Source organism: Pecten maximus, chromosome 15 (genome assembly GCF_902652985.1).
Source record: "Pecten maximus chromosome 15, xPecMax1.1, whole genome shotgun sequence".
NCBI lineage: Eukaryota > Metazoa > Mollusca > Bivalvia > Pectinida > Pectinidae > Pecten > Pecten maximus.
The window spans coordinates 37,221,610-37,246,451 of NC_047029.1; the positions used below are offsets into that span (position 1 = coordinate 37,221,610).

General features: G+C 40.7%; 1 protein-coding gene across 1 annotated transcript in view; it reads right to left on the minus strand.

Moving 5' to 3' along the window:
- The window catches only part of LOC117343945, an 82,719-nt gene that overhangs the window by 25,436 nt on the left and 32,441 nt on the right, over window positions 1-24,842 (minus strand). The window lies entirely within an intron of this gene.

Genomic DNA, 24,842 nt, shown 5'->3' on the forward strand with positions numbered 1-24,842 from the left:
TGGAGTATCCAATGGTATAATGTTTCATGCTAGCATTTCTAATCTCTTACTGTGCTGTTTCTTTCCACCTTTTTACACTGATGAGAGAGATGCAGTGTACATCACAACTTTTGAAAACTGTACACTGTTCCCGCTTAAACCTTAAAATCTAATGTTCAACTTACAACCTTAACAGCTAATGTTTCATCTCCAACCCTATAAAACCTAATGTTACATCTCCAACCCTATAAAACCTAATGTTACATCTCCAACCTTATAAAACCTAATGTTTCATCTCCAACCTTATAAAACCTAATGTTTCATCTCCAACCTTATAAAACCTAATGTTTCATCTCCAACCTTATAAAACCTAATATTTCACCTTCAATTAACATTCATCTTGAGTGAATTAAAGTTTTTGGATTTTGTCCTTGTTTCTAGAGCTTTAATATCCAAATGAATTCCAACAAACTCCCCTGATGGTATGTGAGGGTCACCTGCCTGATCACATGGGTTTTGTCTAGGTACTCTGGTTCCCTCCCACACACGGTTCCATCCGAGCCACCAAGACTTATTAATATGAGTTGCTGTCACTAATATTAGATTTTCTCCGGGTACTCTGGTTTCCACCCACACTAAGACCCCTCGCAGGCTTGTATCGGGCCAACAAGACTTATTTACCTATAATTGTTTTATCTGGGCCAACAAGACTTATTTTTCTATAATTGTTCTATCTGGGCCAACAAGACTTATTTTTCTATAATTGTTTTATCTGGGCCAACAAGACTTATTTTTCTATAATTGTTTTATCTGGGCCTTATTTTTCTATAATTGTTTTATCTGGGCCTTATTTTTCTATAATTGTTTTATCTGGGCCAACAAGACTTATTTTTCTATCATTGTTTTATCTGGGCCAACAAGACTTATTTTTCTATTATTGTTTTATCTGGGCCAACAAGACTTATTTTTCTATCATTGTTTTATCTGGGCCAACAAGCCTTATTTTTCTATTATTGTTTTATCTGGGCCAACAAGACTTATTTTTCTATTATTGTTTTATCTGGGCCAATAAGACTTATTTACCTATAATTGTTTTATCTGGGCCAACAAGACTTATTTTTCTATAATTCTTTTATTTGGGCCAATAAGACTTATTTACCTATTATTGTTTTATCTGGGCCAACAAGACTTATTTTTCTATAATTGTTTTATCTGGGCCAACAAGACTTATTTTTCTATCATTGTTTTATCTGGGCCAACAAGACTTATTTTTCTATAATTGTTTGATCTGGGCCAACAAGACTTATTTTTCTATAATTGTTTTATTTGGGCCAATAAGACTTATTTTTCTATGATTGTTTTATCTGGGCCAACAAGACTTATTTTTCTATGATTGTTTTATCTGGGCCAACAAGCCTTATTTTTCTATGATTGTTTTACCTGGGCCAACAAGATTTATTTTTCTATCATTGTTTATCTTGTTTTTGCCATTGTTGTAAAATAAATAAGGTTTATATCTAAAATTCAACCAGAGACACCATGTCCTATGCACTTCAGCCTTGGCTAAATATATATGTAAGGACATTGATTCCTAAACGTCCACTCAGGCCAATATTAATATAGTCCATAGAAACTTAAGTGAGAAAGTTAGATGTATTTGCAGAAAATAAAACGCTACATCAAACAAGCATTCTGAGATTACTGCTAAAGCAATGCATGTCTCCTACCGACCCCCACTAAAAATAGTAAGTGACCTTGACCTTGACTGTTTCCTACCGACCCCCACTAAAAATAGTAAGTGACCTTGACCTTGACCTAAAAATCCTGAAACTCAAACTTGATCTGTAGCTATTCTTACTGAAGTTAAATAATAACTTTCACCAACACACCTTGAAGCATGGCAGAGAAAAGTGCAGAAAACTGAATGAACAAACTTACAAACGAACGGACGGATTGGGAGGAAACCTAGTGATTAATATATACCTCTTTTACTAAGGGAGCGAGGGTACAAAAAACGTACAAGGATGTCACAAATTTGGCTTAACTGACAACTGTAACATCATTATACACTTCTAAGCAAAAAATAAGCATATTAATATCACAGTTAAGTGTTTTAAATGATCAGCAAATTAAAGCAATTAGGAAAAATGAAAGACGATACTTTTACTACATGTGTACATTTGTTTAATTTGAGTTTAATTAACAGCCACATGTCAATTTCTGCCTGATGATTATTGAATTAGTGTGAAGTGTGGGGCCGACTTTGAGTGCACTCTGTCACAGTATAGCAGCCTGTAGGAGCGTACATCAGTATGGAGATGTCGTACATCAGTATGGAGATGTCGTACATCAGTATGGAGATATCGTACATCAGTATGGAGATGTCGTACATCAGTATTGAGATGTCGTACATCAGTATGGAGATATCGTACATCAGTATGGAGATATCGTATCTCAGTATGGAGATGTCGTACATCAGTATGGAGATATCGTACATCAGTATGGAGATATCGTACATCAGTGTGGAGATATCGTACATCAGTATGGAGATATTACATCAGTATGGAGATATCGTACATCAGTGTGGAGATGTCGTACATCAGTATGGAGATGTCGTACATCAGTATGGAGATATCTTACACCAGTATGGAGATGTCGTACATCAGTATGGAGATGTCGTACATCAGTGTGGAGATGTTGTACATCAGTGTGGAGATGTCGTACATCAGTGTGGATATGTCGTACATCAGTATGGAGATATCGTACATCAGTATGGAGATGTCGTACATCAGTATGGAGATATCGTACATCAGTGTGGAGATGTCGTACATCAGTGTGGAGATGTCGTTCATCAGTATGGAGATATCGTACATCAGTATGGAGATGTCGTACATCAGTATTGAGATGTCGTACATCAGTATGGAGATATCGTACATCAGTATGGAGATGTCGTACATCAGTATTGAGATGTCGTACATCAGTATGGAGATGTCGTACATCAGTATGGAGATATTGTACATCAGTATGGAGATATCGTACATCAGTATTGAGATATCGTACATTAGTATGGAGATGTCGTTCATCAGTATGGAGATGTCGTACATCAGTATGGAGATATCGTACATCAGTATGGAGATATCGTACATCAGCATGGAGATATCGTACATCAGTATGGAGATGTCGTACATCAGTATGGAGATATCGTACATCAGTGTGGAGACGTCGTACATCAGTATGGAGATGTCGTACATCAGTATGGAGATGTCGTACATCAGTATGGAGATATCGTACATCAGTATTGAGATATCGTACATCAGTATGGAGATGTCGTACATCAGTATGGAGATATCGTACATCAGTATGGAGATATCGTACATCAGTGTGGAGATATCGTACATCAGTGTGGAGATATCGTACATCAGTGTGGAGATATCGTACATCAGTGTGGAGATATCGTACATCAGTATGGAGATATCGTACATCAGTATGGAGATATCGTACATCAGTATGGAGATATCGTACACCAGTATGGAGATATCGTACATCAGTGTGGAGATATCGTACATCAGTGTGGAGATATCGTACATCAGTGTGGAGATGTCGCACATCAGTGTGGAGATATCGTACATCAGCATGGAGATATCGTACATCAGTGTGGAGATATCGTACATCAGTGTGGAGATATCGTACATCAGTGTGGAGATATCGTACATCAGTATGGAGATATTGTACATCAGTATGGAGATATCGTACATCAGTATGGAGATATCGTACATCAGTGTGGAGATATCGTACATCAGTGTGGAGATATCGTACATCAGTATGGAGATATCGTACATCAGTGTGGAGATATTGTACATCAGTATGGAGATATCGTACACCAGTATGGAGATATCGTACATCAGTGTGGAGATATCGTACATCAGTGTGGAGATATCGTACATCAGTGTGGAGATGTCGCACATCAGTGTGGAGATATCGTACATCAGCATGGAGATATCGTCATTGTGGAATTATTTACACCAAATCATAATTGTTTCTTTCCATTTCTATAATGGTGAAGACATTCTGGGAAGATTACAACATTATTCAGGAGATTTAGTGGACTACCATATTTGGAAAATCTTTTTAAAAAGCTTCCACAAAAAGATTAGCATCTTTGACAAATTCACAGTACTAAGAATGACCTTTGCCTGATTTTATCTTTTTTAGGAATTCTTTCTTCTTGAACTTACAAAATGTTTTATGAGTCTTTTGGAAGTGAAATTGTTAGAGTTATATACAATAAACAGAATGGGACACAATAAAAAAAAAATGCAGATGTCTTCAAGCAAAGTTTAACACCTGTACCTTCTGATAAATACACCATCAAAAGTTGATTTTGCTATACAACTGTTTTTGACAATTGTTATTGTGTCGTGATACCTGGGAGGAGTGAGGGGTAGAGGGGGGTGGGAGTAGGGGTGTGATATATAGGTGAGGGGTAGAGGGGGATGGGGGTAGGGGAGTAAGGGGTAGAGGGGGGTGGGGGTAGGGGTGTGATACATAGGTGAGGGGTAAAGGTGGGTGGGGGGAGGGGAGTGATACATAGGAGTGAGGGGTAGAGGGGGGTGGGGGTAGGGGAGTGATACATAGGAGTGAGGGGTAGAGGGGGGTGGGGGTAGGGGAGTGATATATAGGAGTGAGGGGTAGAGAGGGGTGGGGGTAGGGGAGTGATATCTGGGAGGAGTGAGGGGTAGAGGTGGGTGGGGGTAGGGGAGTGATATATAGGAGTGAGGGGTAGAGGGGGGTGGGGGTAGGGGAGTGATATATAGGAGTGAGGGGTAGAGGGGGGGGGGGGGTAGGGGAGTGATATCTGGGAGGAGTGAGGGGTAGAGGTGGGTGGGGGTAGGGGAGTGATATCTGGGAGGAGTGAGGGGTAGAGGGGGGGGGGGGGTAGGGGAGTGATATCTGGGAGGAGTGAGGGGTAGAGGGGGGTGGGGGTAGGGGAGTGATATATAGGAGTGAGGGGTAGAGGTGGGTGGGGGTAGGGGAGTGATATATAGGAGGAGTAAGGGTAGAGGGGGGGGGTGGGGGTAGGGGAGTGATATCTGGGAGGAGTGAGGGGTAGAGGGGGGTGGGGGTAGGGGAGTGATATATAGGAGTGAGGGGTAGAGGGGGGGTGGGGGTAGGGGAGTGATATATAGGAGGAGTAAGGGGTAGAGGGGGTGGGGGTAGGGGAGTGATACATAGGAGGAGTAAGGGGTAGAGGGGGTGGGGGTAGGGGAGTTATATCTGGGAGGAGTGAGGGGTAGAGGGGGTGGGGGTAGGGGAGTGATATATAGGAGGAGTAAGGGGTAGAGGGGGTGGGGGTAGGGGAGTGATATCTGGGAGGAGTGAGGGGTAGAGGTGGGTGGGGTAGGGGAGTGATATCTGGGAGGAGTGAGGGGTAGAGGTGGGTGGGGTAGGGGAGTGATATCTGGGAGGAGTGAGGGGTAGAGGTGGGTGGGGTAGGGGAGTGATATATAGGAGTAAGGGGTAGAGGTGGGTGGGGGGAGGGGAGTGATACATAGGAGTGAGGGGTAGAGGTGGGTGGGGTAGGGGAGTGATATCTGGGAGGAGTGAGGGGTAGAGGTGGGTGGGGTAGGGGAGTGATATATAGGAGGAGTGAGGGGTAGAGGGGGGTGGGGGTAGGGGTGTGATATATAGGGGAGGGGTAGAGGTGGGTGGGGTAGGGGAGTGATATATAGGAGGAGTGAGGGGTAGAGATTGGTGGGGTAGGGGAGTGATATATAGGAGGAGTGAGGGGTAGAGGGGGGTGGGGGTAGGGGAGTGATATATAGGGGGAGGGGGTGGGGGGGGTGGGGGTAGGGGAGTGATATCTGGGGGGGGTGCGCTGGGGTGGGTAGGGGAGTGCTATATCGGCGGAGTGAGGGTCGAGCTGGGTGGGGTCGGGGAGTGCATATCTCGGAGGGTGAGGGGTAGAGGGGGTTGGGGGTAGGGGAGTGATATCTGGGAGGAGTAAGGGGTAGAGGGGGTGGGGTAGGGGAGTGATATCTGGGAGGAGTAAGGGTAGAGGGGGGTGGGGGTAGGGGAGTGATACATAGGTGGTGAGTGGGGGGGGGGGTAGGGAGGGAGAACGGGGAGGGCAAGTGTTTTTATAGTGATACTTGGAAGGAGTAGATGGGTGGTGGTGGGTAGGGGAGTTTATATCGTGATACTTGAGGGAGGGGGTGGGGTGGAGGGGTGGGGAATGGTGAGTGGGGAGGAGGCTATAGACAGGTGGGGCTATCAGTGACATGTGGTGCTACAGAACTGGTGTAGTGACTCACTGATCTGTCTAACTATCTGATAGAACCTGGTAGAACCAGGCCAGGGACGATTCTAACCACAATTAGAACAGCAGAATAAATCAACAAGGATAACACAGGTATCACATCTTTATGATGGATTGGCCAATCTGAGCATAGACCTGATTTAATTATACATGCAGTAAGTGCACATTAGTGCTATGTGACTGCAGTAGGACGGGAGTACTTATCAAACGGTTATCATTGTACGGAGAGGGTTAATTAATAGTGGGCAAACAAATGTCTGTAACTGTATTAGAAATTAGGAAATGCTTAATAGAGACTCATTATCAACCTATTGTTCTCTAAAACAACACAATTTATAGACATTATCAGACACCTTTAATTTAGGCCTAATAATGACAGCCTCACTAGCTATTTTTCAGAAAAAAAAAGAAAAAAAAACCATCAGCAAAATTGATTGATACTCCCTGAAATGTCCTGTTCTCAGGCACACTTACTGCTCATAGGATTCATGTGGAAAAGTGACATAATGATGGTTCCTAAACCCAGCATATATCCAATTGTTATGTCTACCTAAGAAATTCAGGCCAAAAAAATGAATTTGACCTCAATGTGACCTTGGCCTTATATGTACAGACTCAGAAGTTCAGCATTCATCCATAAAAATCTATTGGTCTGTGTTAAGTGAGAGCCTATCAAATGGAAAATGAATTTGACCTTCAATCTTAAGCTTTAACCCTGACCCTGGACATACAGATCTGGACAATACATGGCATACCAGGATACCAAACCCCCATCCAACAATAACTTACCCTCGGTAATTTGGAGAATGGATTATTTGACTTTTTACCAAAATGTGACCTTGAACCTAGTCTCTCAGAGCCAAACATGTACAGATTTTACCTGACGATCAGATAAAACATGACCTGATCGATCCCATCATAGTCTCCTCACTAGGGTTACTGACCGAATGCTGTATTGTCAGGATTCTTGTTGACTAATCATAAAAATGTCCTTTTCTGAAGGATTTTGTAATTGTTTGGAATATAAAACATAACATAATTTGTGTTTAGAAAATATTTGATATATTTGCCTTAATCTAGCCCCGGTTAAAAAATACTAGGACATCCCTCTTTACAACAGTGACCTACTTTTGTGTAGCACTCTGGATGATATATCTGTATCTTCAACAGTGACCTACATTTGTGTAGCACTCAAAATGATATATCCCTATCTTCAACAGTGACTTACATTTGTGTAGCACTCAGAATGATATATCCCTATCTTCAACAGTGACCTACATTTGTGTAGCACTCTGGATGATATATCTGTATCTTCAACAGTGACCTACATTTGTGTTGCACTCTAAATGATATATCCCTATCTTCAACAGTGACCTACATTTGTGTTGCATTCTGGATGTTATATCACTCTTTACCACTGGTCAGATTTTAAAAATTAGAGATACAAAGCAAAATTCCATACATAAGATTTCCTGTCAGGATTATAGACGAATATAAAAGGGGAAAAAAGAAAAAAATTCTGATCCACTCTACTGCAGCATCATAAAGAAATTAATCTTCAGACAATTTTTTTTCATTAACTTATTTTTCAAGAGAATCCATGATCAGTTTTGAGAGTGAAACACACCTGTCAATCACCCTGTAATGCACTATAGTTAAAATATACCGACACTTGTATGTGACATATATCCTCTCAGACCCCTCTATATCTGTCTACTGCACTTTTTTACCTTACATTGCGAGACTTCTCCAAAGCACCTTTCAAACTTTGGCCCGGCTTACCACATGTCTAGCAATGTTGTTTGTCAGGCTCCATGACTGTACATTTACCTAACAATCTCATAATTAACAATTCCAATCAGATTCCATCAATCTTACCTGTTCATTACGGCATACCTATGTGTCTCTTACATATTGTATAACATAGATTCCACGACTAACTCCTCCGCCAACCAGCCCACCCATTACATCGTTAAAACCCATCACACTGATAATATATATTTAAAGCTCTACCATTACATAAGAACTCTAAACTTACAATGTATTGCGATGAACCTCAGTAACCCCACCATAAGCCGCCAGCCCTCTGCCTCATTCATTTAAAACCCTAGACTTAACCAATAATTTGACAACTACAGACCCCAAAGGATCACTCATTAAACCTACAATGCTAACTGGGCCTCACCCATCAAACCTAGCTGACCAATTGAATTTAAAAACCTAGCTCAAACAGGGCCTAATCAACTAAACCGTATCCCTAACTTGGCCTTACCCATTAAACTGACAACCCTAACTTGGCCTTACCCAATAAACTGACAACCCTAACAGGACCTTACCTATTAAACTGACAATCCTAACAGGACCTTACCCATTAAAATGACAACTCTAGCTTGGCCTTACCCATTAAACTGACAACCCTAGCTGGGCCTTACCCATTAAACTGACAACCCTAGCTGGGCCTTACCCATTAAACTGACAACCCTAGCTGGGCCTTACCCATTAAACTGACAACCCTAGCTGGGCCTTACCCATTAAAATGACAACCCTAGCTGGGCCTTACTTATTAACTCTTTACGTGCTCATTCAAATTTCGCGGTCGCTACCGGAAGTGAATGCTGGGTAGGTCCTTTGTGTATTGGAGCATATGGCTATCACATCAGACGTCGATAAAACGATCTTTTACTGATCTTTTACTGTTGTATAATGCTTAATATTAAATGAAGTTTATCATATGGAACAAGTACTGAGTACGGAAACTCTTTTACCCAATTTTTCCTTTAAAATATGGCGAAATCACCAGGCAGAATCGCGGGAAATGACATGTTGATCGGCACATGTGTCACACGTGTGCAAGAAATCACGCAGCCAAAACATCGTTTTTTCGGTGTGTAAAAATATTTTACGTATTTCTTAACTTATTTTGATGATAAACGTTACTCAATTATATATATATTATCGTTTTTAATTGTTTTATTGTGTTTAACACCTCAACAATCTCGCAGAAAACGAAAGTAAATTTGAGGCCGCCATTTTGTAGCTATGTAAACAACTCGGCATGAACCGCCAGAATTCTTTGAAATAGACAATCTTAATGAATGAATATGCTTCTGGTATGTAAAATATACCATCAATACAATATTTACATTGCTTTTTATTTCTTAAAAACATAATTTCCGTGTCAATTCCTTCGTATGACTATGCTAAACCAGCAAGTAATATCAACATCTTTCGCGATGTTTTACGACGATTTAAGTCGTCACAAAGGATGGAAGGCATGTTATTTGTGACGTGTGTAGTCGTCATGAAGGATACAAGAGCACATTTTTGTGACGTCTGTAGTCGTCGTGAGTACGGAAAGAGTTAAACTGACAACCCTAACAGGACCTTACCCAATAAACTGACAACCCTAGCTGGGCCTTACCAATTAAACTGACAACCCTAACAGGACCTTACCCATTAAACTGACAACCCTAACAGGACCTTACCCATTAAACTGACAACCCTAACAGGACCTTACCCATTAAAATGACAACCCTAACAGGACCTTACCCATTAAACTGACAACCCTAACAGGACCTTACCCATTAAAATGACAACTCTAGCTTGGCCTTACCCATTAAACTGACAACCCTAGCTGGGCCTTACCCAATAAAATGACAACCCTAGCTGGGCCTTACCCATTAAACTGACAACTCTAGCTGGGCCTTACCCAATAAAATGACAACCCTAGCTGGGCCTTACCCATTAAACTGACAACTCTAGCTGGGCCTTACCCATTAAAATGACAACCCTAGCTGGGCCTTACCCATTAAACTGACAACCCTAGCTGGGTCTTACCAATTAAACTGACAACTCTAGCTGGGCCTTACCCATTAAACTGACAACTCTAGCTGGGCCTTACCCATTAAACTGACAACCCTAACTTGGCCTTACCCATTAAAATGACAACCCTAGCTGGGCCTAACCTATTAAACTGACAACCCTAGCTGGACCTTATCCATTAAACTGACAACCCTAACAGGACCTTACCCATTAAACTGACAATCTAGCTGGGCCTTACCCATTAAACTGACAATCTAGCTGGGCCTTACTGGGCCTTACCCATTAAACTGACAACCCTAGCTGGGCCTTACCCATTAAACTGACAACCCTAACAGGGCCTTACCCATTAAACTGACAATCTAGCTGGGCCTTACCCATTAAACTGACAATCTAGCTGGGCCTTACTGGGCCTTACCCATTAAACTGACAACCCTAGCTGGGCCTTACCCATTAAACTGACAACCCTAGCTGGGCCTTACTGGGCCTTACCCATTAAACTGACAACCCTAGCTGGGCCTTACCCATTAAACTGACAATCTAGCTGGGCCTTACTGGGCCTTACCCATTAAACTGACAACCCTAGCTGGGCCTTACCCATTAAACTGACAACCCTAACAGGGCCTTACCCATTAAACTGACAATCTAGCTGGGCCTTACCCATTAAACTGACAATCTAGCTGGGCCTTACTGGGCCTTACCCATTAAACTGACAACCCTAGCTGGGCCTTACCCATTAAACTGACAACCCTAGCTGGGCCTTACCCATTAAACTGACAACTCTAGCTGGGCCTGAGTAACTATGCCTCACTCATTAAACCTAGTTGGTCTAGCACCCTAAACATAGTTACAGTGACTTTAACTTTTATTTCGAATTCATGAAACTCAAACTTATCCAAGATATTATGGTCCTTTATCATTGTGTGAATCTTGATCAAAATCCCTCAAGGAAGAAGTTCATCAGGCACTGACAAACTTTGGCATTATGAATGTATTATGCACATTACAGGGACATACAGGAAACCTCTAGTCCGTCTGGTTTCCCTGGTAGGGGATTAATAACAGCTTCTTAGATCATGCATCTCTTGCCAACTGAATATAGAATCACAGACCAAGAAATTTTGTCATCGGAACTGACTTGATGTTGGACAAAGATCTGGTGATTTTTACTGTAAAGTGCTGACTAGAGAGCTGATGTTGTACTGGTACAGTGATAAGGTGTGTTAGTGTATAATGGACACCTCCAGTCAACCGTTCTTGACAAACTCATTCATATTCTTTACACGCAGGTGTCTTGTTGTACTTTTATCTAGCCTAACTGCCGCCATCATCAACCAAATATTGGTACTTTAGTACTGAATCTCCACAAGGTTTTCATTCATTTATCAAAAAAATGTTAATGTAACTCTGGCTTATACTACAGCCACCATGTACAGGTCAAGAGGAGAGTTTCTCTGAAAACCATTATACTACAGCCACCATGTACAGCTCAAGAGGAAAGTTTCTCTGTAAACCATTATACTACAGCAACCATGTACAGGTCAAGGGGAGAGTTTCTCAGAAAACCATTATACTACAGCAACCATGTACAGCTCAAGGGGAGAGTTTCTCAGAAAACCATTATACTACAGCCACAATGTACAGCTCAAGGGGAGAGTTTCTCAGAACACCATTATACTACAGCAACCATGTACATGTCAAGGGGACAGTTTCTCAGAAAGCCATTATACTACAGCCACAATGTACAGGTCAAGGGGAGAGTTTCTCAGAAAACCATTATACTACAGCCACAATGTACAGTTCAAGGGGGGAGTTTCTCAGTAAACCATTATACTACAGCCACAATGTACAGGTCAAGGGGAGAGTTTCTCAGGAAACCATTATACTACAGCCACAATGTACAGCTCAAGGGGAGAGTTTCTCAGAAAACCATTATACTACAGCCACAATGTACAGTTCAAGGGGAGAGTTTCTCAGAAAGCCATTATACTACAGCCACAATGTACAGGTCAAGGGGAGAGTTTCTCAGAAAACCATTATACTATGGCCACAATGTACAGGTCAAGGGGAGAGTTTCTCAGAAAACCATTATACTATGGCCACAATGTACAGCTCAAGGGGAGAGTTTCTCAGAAAACCATTATACTACAGCCACAATGTACAGTTCAAGGGGAGAGTTTCTCTGTAAAACTATATACAAAGCCACCATGTTACAGGTCAAGGGGAGAGTTTCTCAGAAAGCCATTATACTACAGCCACAATGTACAGGTCAAGGGGAGAGTTTCTCAGAAAACCATTATACTATGGCCACAATGTACAGCTCAAGGGGAGAGTTTCTCTGTAAACCATTATACTACAGCCACAATGTACAGGTCAAGGGGAGAGTTTCTCTGTAAACCATTATACTACAGCCACAATGTACAGGTCAAGGGGAGAGTTTCTCTGTAAACCATTATACTACAGCCACAATGTACAGGTCAAGGGGAGAGTTTCTCAGTAAACCATTATACTACAGCCACAATGTACAGGCAAGGGAAGCAGAACCGCATTATATACTACAGCCACAATGTACAGGTCAAGGGAGAGTTTTTTCAGAAAACCATTTTTATACAGCCCCAATGTACAGGCAAGGGGAGAGTTCTCAGAAACCAAACACAGCCCAAAGTAGGTCAAGGGAGAGTCCAGAAACATTATACTACAGCCCAATGTACGGTGGGGGAGAGTTCCAGAAAACATTATCTATGGCCCCAAAGTACAGGTCAAAGGGGAAAAGTTTAAATTATACTACAGCCACAGAAGGAAGGGGAGTTTTCGTAACCCATTACTACAGCCAAGTACAGGTAAGGGAGAGTTTCAGAAAAAACCCTTATACTACAGCCCAAGTCGGCAGGGAAGCTCTCAGAACATTATATACAGCCCACAATGTACAGGTCAAGGGAATTTCTCAAAAACCATTTACTATGGCCACAATGTCAGTGTTTCCTAAGGATGACATATCAGGGGATCTTACAGAGATGAAAATCGATGACTCTACAAGTGAAATCAGAGGATTTTTACAGAGTGACAATTAAATGTTTCCTAAGAGATGAAAATTTCAGAAATCTTTACAGAGATGACAATATCAGATGATCTTTACAGAGATGACAATATCAGATGATCTAGACAGAGATGACAATATCAGATGATCTTTACAGAGATGACAATATCAGATGATCTAGACAGAGATGACCATATCAGATGATCTTTACTGAGATGACAATATCAGATGATCTTTTGAGATGACAATATCAGATGATCTAAATATGCCAAAGGATCTGTAGCATGTTTTTACTATAACAGCGAACCATATTGTCTATTACTTACAAAGGTCACAGTTGAAATAAGTTCTGGCTTGACAGATTTCTTTACGTTGACCTTTATATACTTTTCCCGATCCTCTACCAATACTCCAATGGTACTGATGTTTTTGCTATATACAGAAGTATTGGTTTTCCTATGACCTTGGTCTCGTTCTTTTTCTCACATTAGAAGACAAAACACAATGCCTTGACATGCCTGTGCTTGCCCCTGTTCAAGGTCTCACATTTGTGTATGCCAAATTATCCCCCTCTGGAGAAATGTCACATGTCATGCTTTTGAACAAATGTAAAAAGTAACTGAAGAATGATGCATTTTTATTTTTCTTTTAAAATCTAATTAACAATTTATTGCAGGCCTTGGATGAAATATTTCAACCCACAAGGCACAGGTTATTGAGTGCCCTCAAGCTACTCGGCATGGAGACTTTTTAGTCAGAACTACATCAAAGTCAGTATATAAATGGATTCATTTATTCCTGTCAGAGAATCATATTTACTCTGATATTGATGATATCCATAGGGTGAGTACTGCCCTTGTTCTATATAAATCTAGAACACCGACTTATATCAACAAGAGGACGTGTCGTGGAACAATACACACCCATCGGATGTCATATATGTCTAACAATGAAATCAGATGTTCCAGAATGTAACAAGCATGCTGGGTATTGCTATAAAGCAATAAATGTCCCCTACTGGCCCTTGCCAGAGATAGTAATAGAAACCTTGATTTGACCTAAAAACCCTGAAACTCGAAAATATGCAACTGAACTTTGACCTTGGATATAAAGAGCTTCAGGCGAGTCTGACCTTTACCTTTTGACTCATTGATCTTGAATATCTAGCTTTCATTGACACAAAAATACCCTGTTTACATCTACAAATCCCATCACCAAGAATGTTATGACTTTTGGAATTCTGAGAAAATTTCACAAAAACAAACTAGAACTGTCGTTCAGAGGGCCAACTCATACCCCCCGCTCCTGTAACCCCCATCGTTACTATGTGTTCATTTTCTTGGTTACCCTAATTCTTTTTTTTATCTATATTATGAATAAATTGTTGTACATGACATTATGAAATTATTTCACATGAGAAAATCTTTTCAATTGATCAATTTATAACAAAGAAAAAATTAAAAAGGTTATGAGAAAGGTCTTTAAAGTGTGAATGGGATTTATTCAAAAAATTACGACGCACATCTACAATGTCTAAGGATTATTGTCATGAAGTTTCCTTGAAATCAAATAAGTAGTTTAGGAGAAGTAGCCGGTACATCGTTGCGTCAAACTCGCCCAAAAAACTAAGTTTTATGCCCTGGTTACCATGGTAACCAAAAAATTATGACGTGATATAGATTACACACACCTACAATGTATAAGGATTATTGTCATGAAGTTTCGTTGAAATCGGATCAGTAGTTTAGGAGGAGTAGCCGGTACATCGTTGTGTCTACAGACGGACGGACGGACAACCTGATTCCAGTATACCCACCCTAACTTCATTGCGGGGGGTATAATAAAGAGCCTTAATAGAATTTAGTAGAAATATAACTGATTGTATAAATAAAGATAGATCTCAAGACATGAACAATACAAAACTGAGAGTTAAGTACAGTAGAGTTAGGTACAGTAGAGTTAGGTACAGTAGAGAGTTAGATACAGTAGAGAGTTAGATACAGTAGAGAGTTAGATACAGTAGAGTTAGGTACAGTAGAGTTAGGTACAGTAGAGAGTTAGATACAGTAGAGAGTTAGATACAGTAGAGAGTTAGATACAGTAGAGAGCTAGATACAGTAGAGAGTAAGATACAGTAGAGAGTTAGATTCAGTTGAGAGTTAGATACAGTAGAGAATTAGATACAGTAGAGTTAGATACAGTAGAGAGTTAGATACAGTAGAGAGTTAGATACAGTAGAGAGAGTTAGATACAGTAGAGAGTCAGATACAGTAGAGAGTTAGATACAGTGGAGAGTTAGATTCCGTAGAGAGTTAGATACAGTAGAGAGTTAGATACAGTAGAGAGTAAGATACAGTAGAGTTAGATACAGTAGAGAGTTAGATACAGTAGAGAGTTAGATACAGTAGAGTTAGATACAGTAGAGAGTTAGATACAGTAGAGAGTTAGATACAGTAGAGTTAGATACAGAAGAGAGTTAGATACAGTAGAGTTAGATACAGTAGAGAGTTAGATACAGTAGAGAGTTAGATACAGTAGAGTTAGATACAGTAGAGTGTTAGATACAGTAGAGAGTTAGATACAAGTAGAGAGTTAGATACAGTAGAGAGTTAGATACAGTAGAGAGTTAGATACAGTATAGAGTTAGATACAGTAGAGAGTAAGATACAGTAGAGGGTTAGATACAGTAGAGAGTTTAAGATACAGTAGAGAGCTAGATACAGTCGAGTTAAAAATGAATTAAACTGCATCAAACTGCTGTTCTACATTGCTGAAGACTCTCCTAGGGCAATTAACATACTATAAAGTGTTTTATCTGGGCCAATGTATTATATGATACAAAACCTAGCATTTCTTTTCATTGATTCCAGGACAACCTGACACATTTTCGCTGTCATAAAAGATTTCAGAACTGATTTTCAGATCTTAAGGCCACATACTGTAGTCTTTCTGAATGAACATGTTATGGAAATGAGGTCAATTCCACGGCCAGATAGGTGTTAATATCACTGATCAATCAGTCTAGTAGGTCACCAATATGTTTGTGTTTACACAGATAATTAAGGTTGTCTGAACTCTTCAAAAGATGTAACATATAACCGCCTGGTTTCCATCAACATTGGGGATTTCAAAACATCACACATTTAAGTTGGCAGCACGAGAGTTGTTCAGAGGAATGGTTTACCTTGTCTTTGAGAAGAGCTCGCTGTCTTGGGTGTAAATTTTGGGGTTGATTAAACTCGGTAAGTGCCCCCAGCAGATGTGTCAGGAATCTCAATTGAGGTACCTCTAATATAAGGTGCAGTGTTTGAAGTGTCAGCCCCAGGGCTTTGAGTTGCTGCAACAGGAGTGATCAAAATGGCTGCCAAGATGAGCAAACTGTGCCACTTTGTTCATTAAAATGAGATCTCTTATTGGCTTGGAAACGACATAACAATTTTTAATGAGTTTTTAATACCCTAATTCTCCTGGATTCTATTGCCCCTGGAATCTTGTTGAACACAAAATGGCCATCTACAAGTCCCAGTCTGATAATCGTTGGGCTTTTCTGGTACAAGCAAACCTCCCAACATAACCACTTTACTTGCACACAATTAAAAAAAATTAATCGAGTAGTATAAAGAAATGACTTGATTGGTAATTTATAAATCCCTAATCTACACAACAAATTTAATTACCTCTTCACAGAAAATTCACTAGGTACCTAGCACTTGTGTGATGACACACATTTGCTTACCAATTTGAGGACATAATCTCAGATTCAAACTTGATTTTTTTCCACGAAAATGTTGGCAAAATATATATGCTTCTACTCCCCAATAAGGCTTAATAGAAAAATTTGCCAAAAATCCAAAACATATCCAAAACATATTTCATACCTGCACAGAATTAATATCTGAAATCTTTTAAAAGTACTTTGATGCAAAACATTTCCATTCTATCACTGATGATGTCTGACCTTAAATGACCTTACATGTTGATGGTTTTAATTGTTCTTTCATCAATAGTTATAGTTTCTTTACAACACTGACTTCAATCTTAACAGAACATTCATACAAAATATCAGCATACCACCAGGTAATACAAGGCATGGTAACCGATACAAATCCACTCAGCCCTGGTATACCCGCAGAAATATTAAGCCATATATAAATAGTAACTGTGATCTTGACCTTGACCTTGTCTTTGTCTTAGACAACACCTGTCATGTACAGGAGAGTTAGCACCGTCTTTGTCTTAGACAACACCTGTCATGTACAGGAGAGTTAGCACCGTCTTTGTCTTAGACAACACCTGACATTTACAGGAGAGTTAGAACCGTCTTTGTCTTAGACAACACCTGTCATGTACAGGAGAGTTAGCACCGTCTTTGTCTTAGACAACACCTGTCATGTACAGGAGAGTTAGCACCGTCTTTGTCTCAGACAACACCTGTCATATACAGGAGAGTTAACACCGTCTTTGTCTTAGACAACACCTGTCATATACAGGAGAGTTAGAACCGTCTTTGTCTTAGACAACACCTGTCATGTACAGGAGAGTTAACACCGTCTTTGTCTTAGACAACACCTGTCATGTACAGGAGAGTTAGCACCGTCTTTGTCTTAGACAACACCTGTCATGTACAGGAGAGTTAGCACCGTCTTTGTCTTAGACAACACCTGTCATGTACAGGAGAGTTAGCACCGTCTTTGTCTTAGACAACACCTGTCTTGTACAGGAGAGTTAGCACCGTCTTTGACAACACCTGACATGTACAGGAGAGTAAGAACCGTCTTAGACAACACCTGCCATGTACAGGAGAGTTAGCACCGTCTTTGTCTTAGACAACACCTGACATGTACAGGAGAGTAAGAACCGTCTTAGACAACACCTGCCATGTACAGGAGAGTTAGCACCGTCTTTGTCTTAGACAACACCTGTCATGTACAGGAGAGTTAGCACCGTCTTTGTCTCAGACAACACCTGTCATATACAGGAGAGTTAACACCGTCTTTGTCTTAGACAACACCTGTCATATACAGGAGAGTTAGAACCGTCTTTGTCTTAGACAACACCTGTCATGTACAGGAGAGTTAACACCGTCTTTGTCTTAGACAACACCTGTCATGTACAGGAGAGTTAGCACCGTCTTTGTCTTAGACAACACCTGTCATGTACAGGAGAGTTAGCACCGTCTTTGTCTTAGACAACACCTGTCATGTACAGGAGAGTTAGCACCGTCTTTGTCTTAGACAACACCTGTCTTGTACAGGAGAGTTAGCACCGTCTTTGACAACACCTGACATGTACAGGAGAGTAAGAACCGTCTTAGACAACACCTGCCATGTACAGGAGAGTTAGCACCGTCTTTGTCTTAGACAACACCTGACATGTACAGGAGAGTAAGAACCGTCTTAGACAACACCTGCCATGTACAGGAGAGTTAGCACCGTCTTTGTCTTAGACAACACCTGACATGTACAGGAGAGTTAGCGGCGTCTTTGACAACACCTGACATGTACAGGAGAGTTAGAACCGTCTTTGACAACACCTGTCATGTACAGGAGAGTTAGAACCGACTTTGTTTTAGACAACACCTGACATGTACAGGAGAGTAAGCACCGTCTTTGACAACACCTGACATGCAAATCTGATTTAAGTGGGCTTTAATTCACATACACTATAAATAAAACCAACATTCTACAGTCAGTTTTACCAATGTATTCAGTTTCTTTATTTTTTGTATTTTTGTGGGTTTTTGGAATGAAGCTAACTAATTGAGCAATTAAAGTTTTTTCTTTTCTTTTTTGCAAAAGTGATTTAAAGATCTGCACTAGCATTGTGTAGCTGGTACAACAGAGATCAGTGAGTGCAGTACTAGTTGTACTTGTAACTCTCCCAACATTGTCTTTAATGTTGTAATCTAGATGAAAAGCGGACATGTTCACAGCTAAGAAGCCAAAGCTTCGTCATAAAACTGCCTGCTGTCCTAGCGGAATCACAGTGTGTTTACACTGACAGAGATTAAAAGACATATTCCTTACGGAAATACAGCTGCATCAATCATAGTTCAGCAAAAAGAGCTTGCCCTTTGATGATTTCAAAACTAATTTGGTCAGGACATTTATTTCCCAAACAAATTTTGTCTGTCACAAGATAATGATTGAGCACTGATTTATTAAAAGTGTTTCTTCAGAACATTCCTTGTCAATGAGGACCCGTCATATCCAATCTGCAGGAGGGAGCACTGCTCAGCAATACCCTTTCAAGCACATCATGTCCGCAGATCGCTTGTACTGTTGGCAGAAAAAAACCGGGATATCTTGTTTTACAGTGACAACACTACCACACCCTCGACAGTACAACCCACTTCCTTAACAACACTCACCCTCAACAGTACAACCCGCTTCCTTAACTACACGATCACACCCTCGACAGTAAAACCCACTTCCTTAACTACACGATCACACCCTCGACAGTAAAACCTACCTCCCTAACAACACTCACCCTCGACAGTAAAACCCACTTCCTTAACAACACTCACCCTCGACAGTAAAACCCGCTTCCCTAACAACACTCACCCTCGACAGTAAAACCCACTTCCTTAACAACACTCACCCTCGACAGTAAAACCCGCTTCCCTAACAACACTCAACCTCGACAGTAAAACCCACTTCCTTAACTACACTCACCCTCGACAGTAAAACCCACTTCCCTAACAACACTCACCCTCGACAGTAAAACCCACTTCCTTAACTACACTCACCCTCGACAGTAAAACCCACTTCCCTAACAACACTCACCCTCGACAGTAAAACCCACTTCCTTAACTACACTCACCCTCGACAGTAAAACCCACTTCCTTAACAACACTCACCCTCGACAGTAAAACCCACTTCCCTAACAACACTCACCCTCGACAGTAAAACCCACTTCCTTAACAACACTCACCCTCGACAGTTAAACCCACTTCCCTAACAACACTTACCCTCGACAGTAAAACCCACTTCCCTAACAACACTTTCCCTCGACAGTAAAACCCGCTTCCCTAACAACACTCACCCTCGACAGTAAAACCCGCTTCCCTAACAACACTCACCCTCGACAGTAAAACCCGCTTCCCTAACAACACTTACCCTCGACAGTAAAACCCGCTTCCCTAACAACACTCGACCTCGACAGTAAAACCCACTTCCTTAACAACACTCACCCTCGACAGTAAAACCCACTTCCTTAACAACACTCACCCTCAACAGTAAAACCCACTTCCTTAACACTCACCCTCGACAGTAAAACCCACTTCCTTAACAACACTCACCCTCGACAGTAAAACCCGCTTCCCTAACAACACTCACCCTCGACAGTAAAACCCGCTTCCTTAACAACACTCACCCTCGACAGTAAAACCCACTTCCTTAACAACACTTACCCTCGACAGTAAAACCCACTTCCTTAACAACACTCACCCTCGACAGTAAAACCCGCTTCCTTAACAACACTCACCCTCGACAGTAAAACCCGCTTCCTTAACAACACTCACCCTCGACAGTAAAACCCGCTTCCTTAACAACACTCACCCTCGACAGTAAAACCCACTTCCTTAACAACACTCACCCTCGACAGTAAAACCCACTTCCCTAACAACACTCACCCTCGACAGTAAAACCCACTTCCCTAACAACACTTTCCCTCGACAGTAAAACCCGCTTCCCTAACAACACTCACCCTCGACAGTAAAACCCGCTTCCCTAACAACACTCACCCTCGACAGTAAAACCCGCTTCCCTAACAACACTCACCCTCGACAGTAAAACCCGCTTCCCTAACAACACTCGCCCTCGACAGTAAAACCCACTTCCTTAACAACACTCACCCTCGACAGTAAAACCCACTTCCTTAACAACACTCACCCTCGACAGTAAAACCCACTTCCCTAACAACACTCACCCTCGACAGTAAAACCCGCTTCCCTAACAACACTCACCCTCGACAGTAAAACCCACTTCCCTAACTACACTCACCCTCGGCAGTAAAACCCGCTTCCCTAACAACACTCACCCTCGACAGTAAAACCCACTTCCCTAACAACACTCACCCTCGACAGTAAAACCCGCTTCCCTAACAACACTACTTGAGATATCTGTACTCAGGTACTGTGTTAAATCTGGAAAATGTTACTGTACTGTAATAGCTAGAAATCTACCAAACCTGGGAAAACACGTCGATGGAACACTGGCAGGAAGCAGTGATCTGAAATGACCTAAAAGCTTGAGACATGTGGCATAGATAGGTTCTAAGTTAATTTCCCAACTTATTATGCCAAAGTACATCACAAATTTACTGATAATTGTCGGAGTCTGACAGACGACGCAGCCCCAGTACCGAAACCCTGGCAGAGTTTCCCAGAATATGTACGACATCATAACTCTATATGAAACACGACTGCACTTACCTGGTAGTCAGTGCCAGGGTAGAATTGTACCATGACATAAACAAAGGAAAGCTGTCACGTCCGGTAGAGTACATTTACATTATTACTCCGATCCCTTCCCTAAAACTGTCCTCTTTGGGGAATAACGGTCTCGCTACAGAACTAACACAGCCCACAGCTGGCTGAAAAGTTCCTCAGACTGGTGAAATGAAAACATTGGCAATGTAATTATACATGTGGTACGGTATTAATATGTTCTGGGCATTTGGTAGAGCGAGTAGGCCCTGGTGCTTCAGGACCCCTGGCTCTGGGGTGTCAGGGTACTCCCTCACATCTATTATCTTGTTTCAGTTTTTACCCGTTAGCTTAGATCTGTAGGAGCAATCTTCAATAATAAACATCAGTCAGACACACTGCTACCGTTAGAATGTTTTTATTTGACACTTGACAAGGCTAAACACATATCCACAGGCCTGGCAGTAAACTGCTTAACCAGCTAACTCCGTGACACAGCTAAGTTTTCTACCACTTGCAGTATCTTTATTAGAGTTGGTTCATTATATGTCCATGTTGTACAAAATCTCTGAGTAATGAATAGACAATATTAACTGAAGCTGTCCTGTTGCTACACTATATACCAGACTGAGATGTTGCTGACATTTCCCAGCTACGTGTGCCACCCTGGGTGAACAATAGATCAAAACACATTTAAACAATAGATCAGACCATTTAAACAATAGATCAGACACATTTAAACAATAGATCAGACTAAACAATAGATCAGACACATTTAAACAATAGATCAGAAACATTTAAACTCAATGTTATCTGAAAAGTCAAACAAACATCAGGTCAATACCACTTTGGGTTTATAACATGTGTTTCTTTTTAAGCATATGAACATGCAATATCAAAATATAAAATTGAATTTTTTTGACATTGAATTTTTTTTCAAATTTCTGTTCCAGATCTGAAATGTATCTGGCAGCATTAAATTACAAGATCACAATCTTCATCAGGATTTTAGTTGTTTTTTTTTAACAAGGACCTATATCTTTCAATCCTTCTTCAAACATTTCCTTCACAGAGTATCAGCATTCCACTGATATACGGTGATAGAATAAGACTTAAAGTGAGGAATGTCACATTCACACTAACAAACACTTAATTACTTCATTAAACGACACGACATCTTTTTAAGGATCCCTCAAGTGTCTTACAGTCAAACAGCAAACAATATTCTGAGACAAGAAAAATGACAAGAGGCAAAACAGAAATGTAAAACGAAACCATATTAAAATGAAAATGTGTGTTTGATTAACTCAAGGTCATCAAGCAGCAAACATCAGTCCCCGAATGGGCAAGAAGTGTCCCCTGGTCTCAATGTTACGATAGGTCTGGCAAAGATGGTGAGATAAAAACGATGGTGAGACAAAAAACGATGGAGCAGTGTGATGGTGCCGGAGATAAAACCCTAAAACAAAGTGTAGGCTTTATGATTAATGAAGATGCTATGTAAGCCGAGGTTTGGGTACCCCCTCCGGTTCTACCTATACCGATGTAGTCTACCTATTTCAGGCTGGGTAAGGGAGAAGCGTGGGAAAGTGCTGCTGGAAGGGATAACACACGGATTTCTATCCGATCTGTACACCTTTAATAACTCGCGCTGCGGTGAGCAAGGCCCTTCAAACACTGTTATACTTTTTTCTTTTCATAAACATGATTTTGGTTGGCGTTACAGCTGCGAAATGTACATGTTTACGTATGTTTGTCAGCTTGGCAGCGTTTGTCCGGATGACTCAGTGGATGTTAGATTGCTTGTCGGTACCTTGGGGAGGTGGCAAGTGATATGATACATGGCGACAGGCAGGTATACACGGTGATTACTCACCAACACCTCAACTGCTAATTATACACAATGATCACCCAGGTGTAGACAACGCCCAGTGACCTTCACCCTACTTCATATCATAATTTGAGGTCAAGGCTACAACTAATCATGAAATCTAGCTGAGATGAACACTGAATTTTTCATACATTAATTAATTTTCTTTAAAAATTTACAAAATCAAAAAAGCGCTTTGAATAAAAGCAAAGAACTTTTTTCACCTTGACTTGACAATAAATGTGAAAGTCACATTAAATCCTATCTTCACTCAAAGTAAGAAGAATGGCGACAATCTTGTTCACATTCATAAATTGGCAAAGAAACATTTGTTGCTTATCATTCTCATATTTTTTCATGTGAGAAATTAAGATAAAATTTTAGAAAAGTTTTCCATAAAACAAATTTTCGAGTGAAGACGTAGCATCAAAAGCTTGAAGACACAAAGCAAGAAGCAGCTGATATTGACAGACAACCGCAGCAATAGATCCACGTTAATACACTTCATTCAACCAGTTACCTGTTAATTTCTTATTATGTTGGTCCCATAGACAAAGTATTTAACTTTTATAGATACTTGATAAAATGTCACCAACATATCACAGAGTCTTGGAATCGCCGTTGGTAACATTTGTGATATTTATCTCCGCCGGTGACGACTCTCAAGGTTATTGTAAACAGAAGGCCATTTCTCTTACATCCTAGTAAAAACGTTTGTTTCGGGAAGACAAATGTCGTCATATATCTTTAATTCTAGTCAGCAAGATCTCCAGGCAGTGCTTAAAGACCCCGAGTAAAATTATGTTATACTGATCTACCCACTGAGGGATCTGGCCGTTTTTACTTCGACAAGACAAAGGAATTCGAACAGAGAATGATTGCTAACTGTGAGTTATGTTAGATAATAAAGAGCAACTTTTACCTAGTCCTGAACACATGATCTCATTTGAACCATTAATATCATTTCCAACCTGCGGGTATTATGTAATTATGAAGAGACAATGTCTTCAAATTTCTAAGTTATATGATTGCAGTATACATAAATTAACAGATGGAACTACAATCTGCCGTAAGAAAAGGATTACATTGGAACAACACACTGTAAAGCTAACTACAGGTTTTTTTTTATCCGCTAGATTTAATCATAAATGCTTTGGATATTCACAACTAATTAAATTTGAGATTATATTGATTCCTCCATCATGCGTGTCTTGAGATCTACATTTCTCCTTTATTTCTCTACTTGGATGGAAATTTTGAGGGATATGAGCCCCTGATAGGGAATGCCCCCCCCCCCCCCCCCCTCATATATATATGATAATGTACCCTTGTAATACTGATGTATCTTATCTATATATATACATATGGTCTGATGTATGTTCCAGTCATCTCA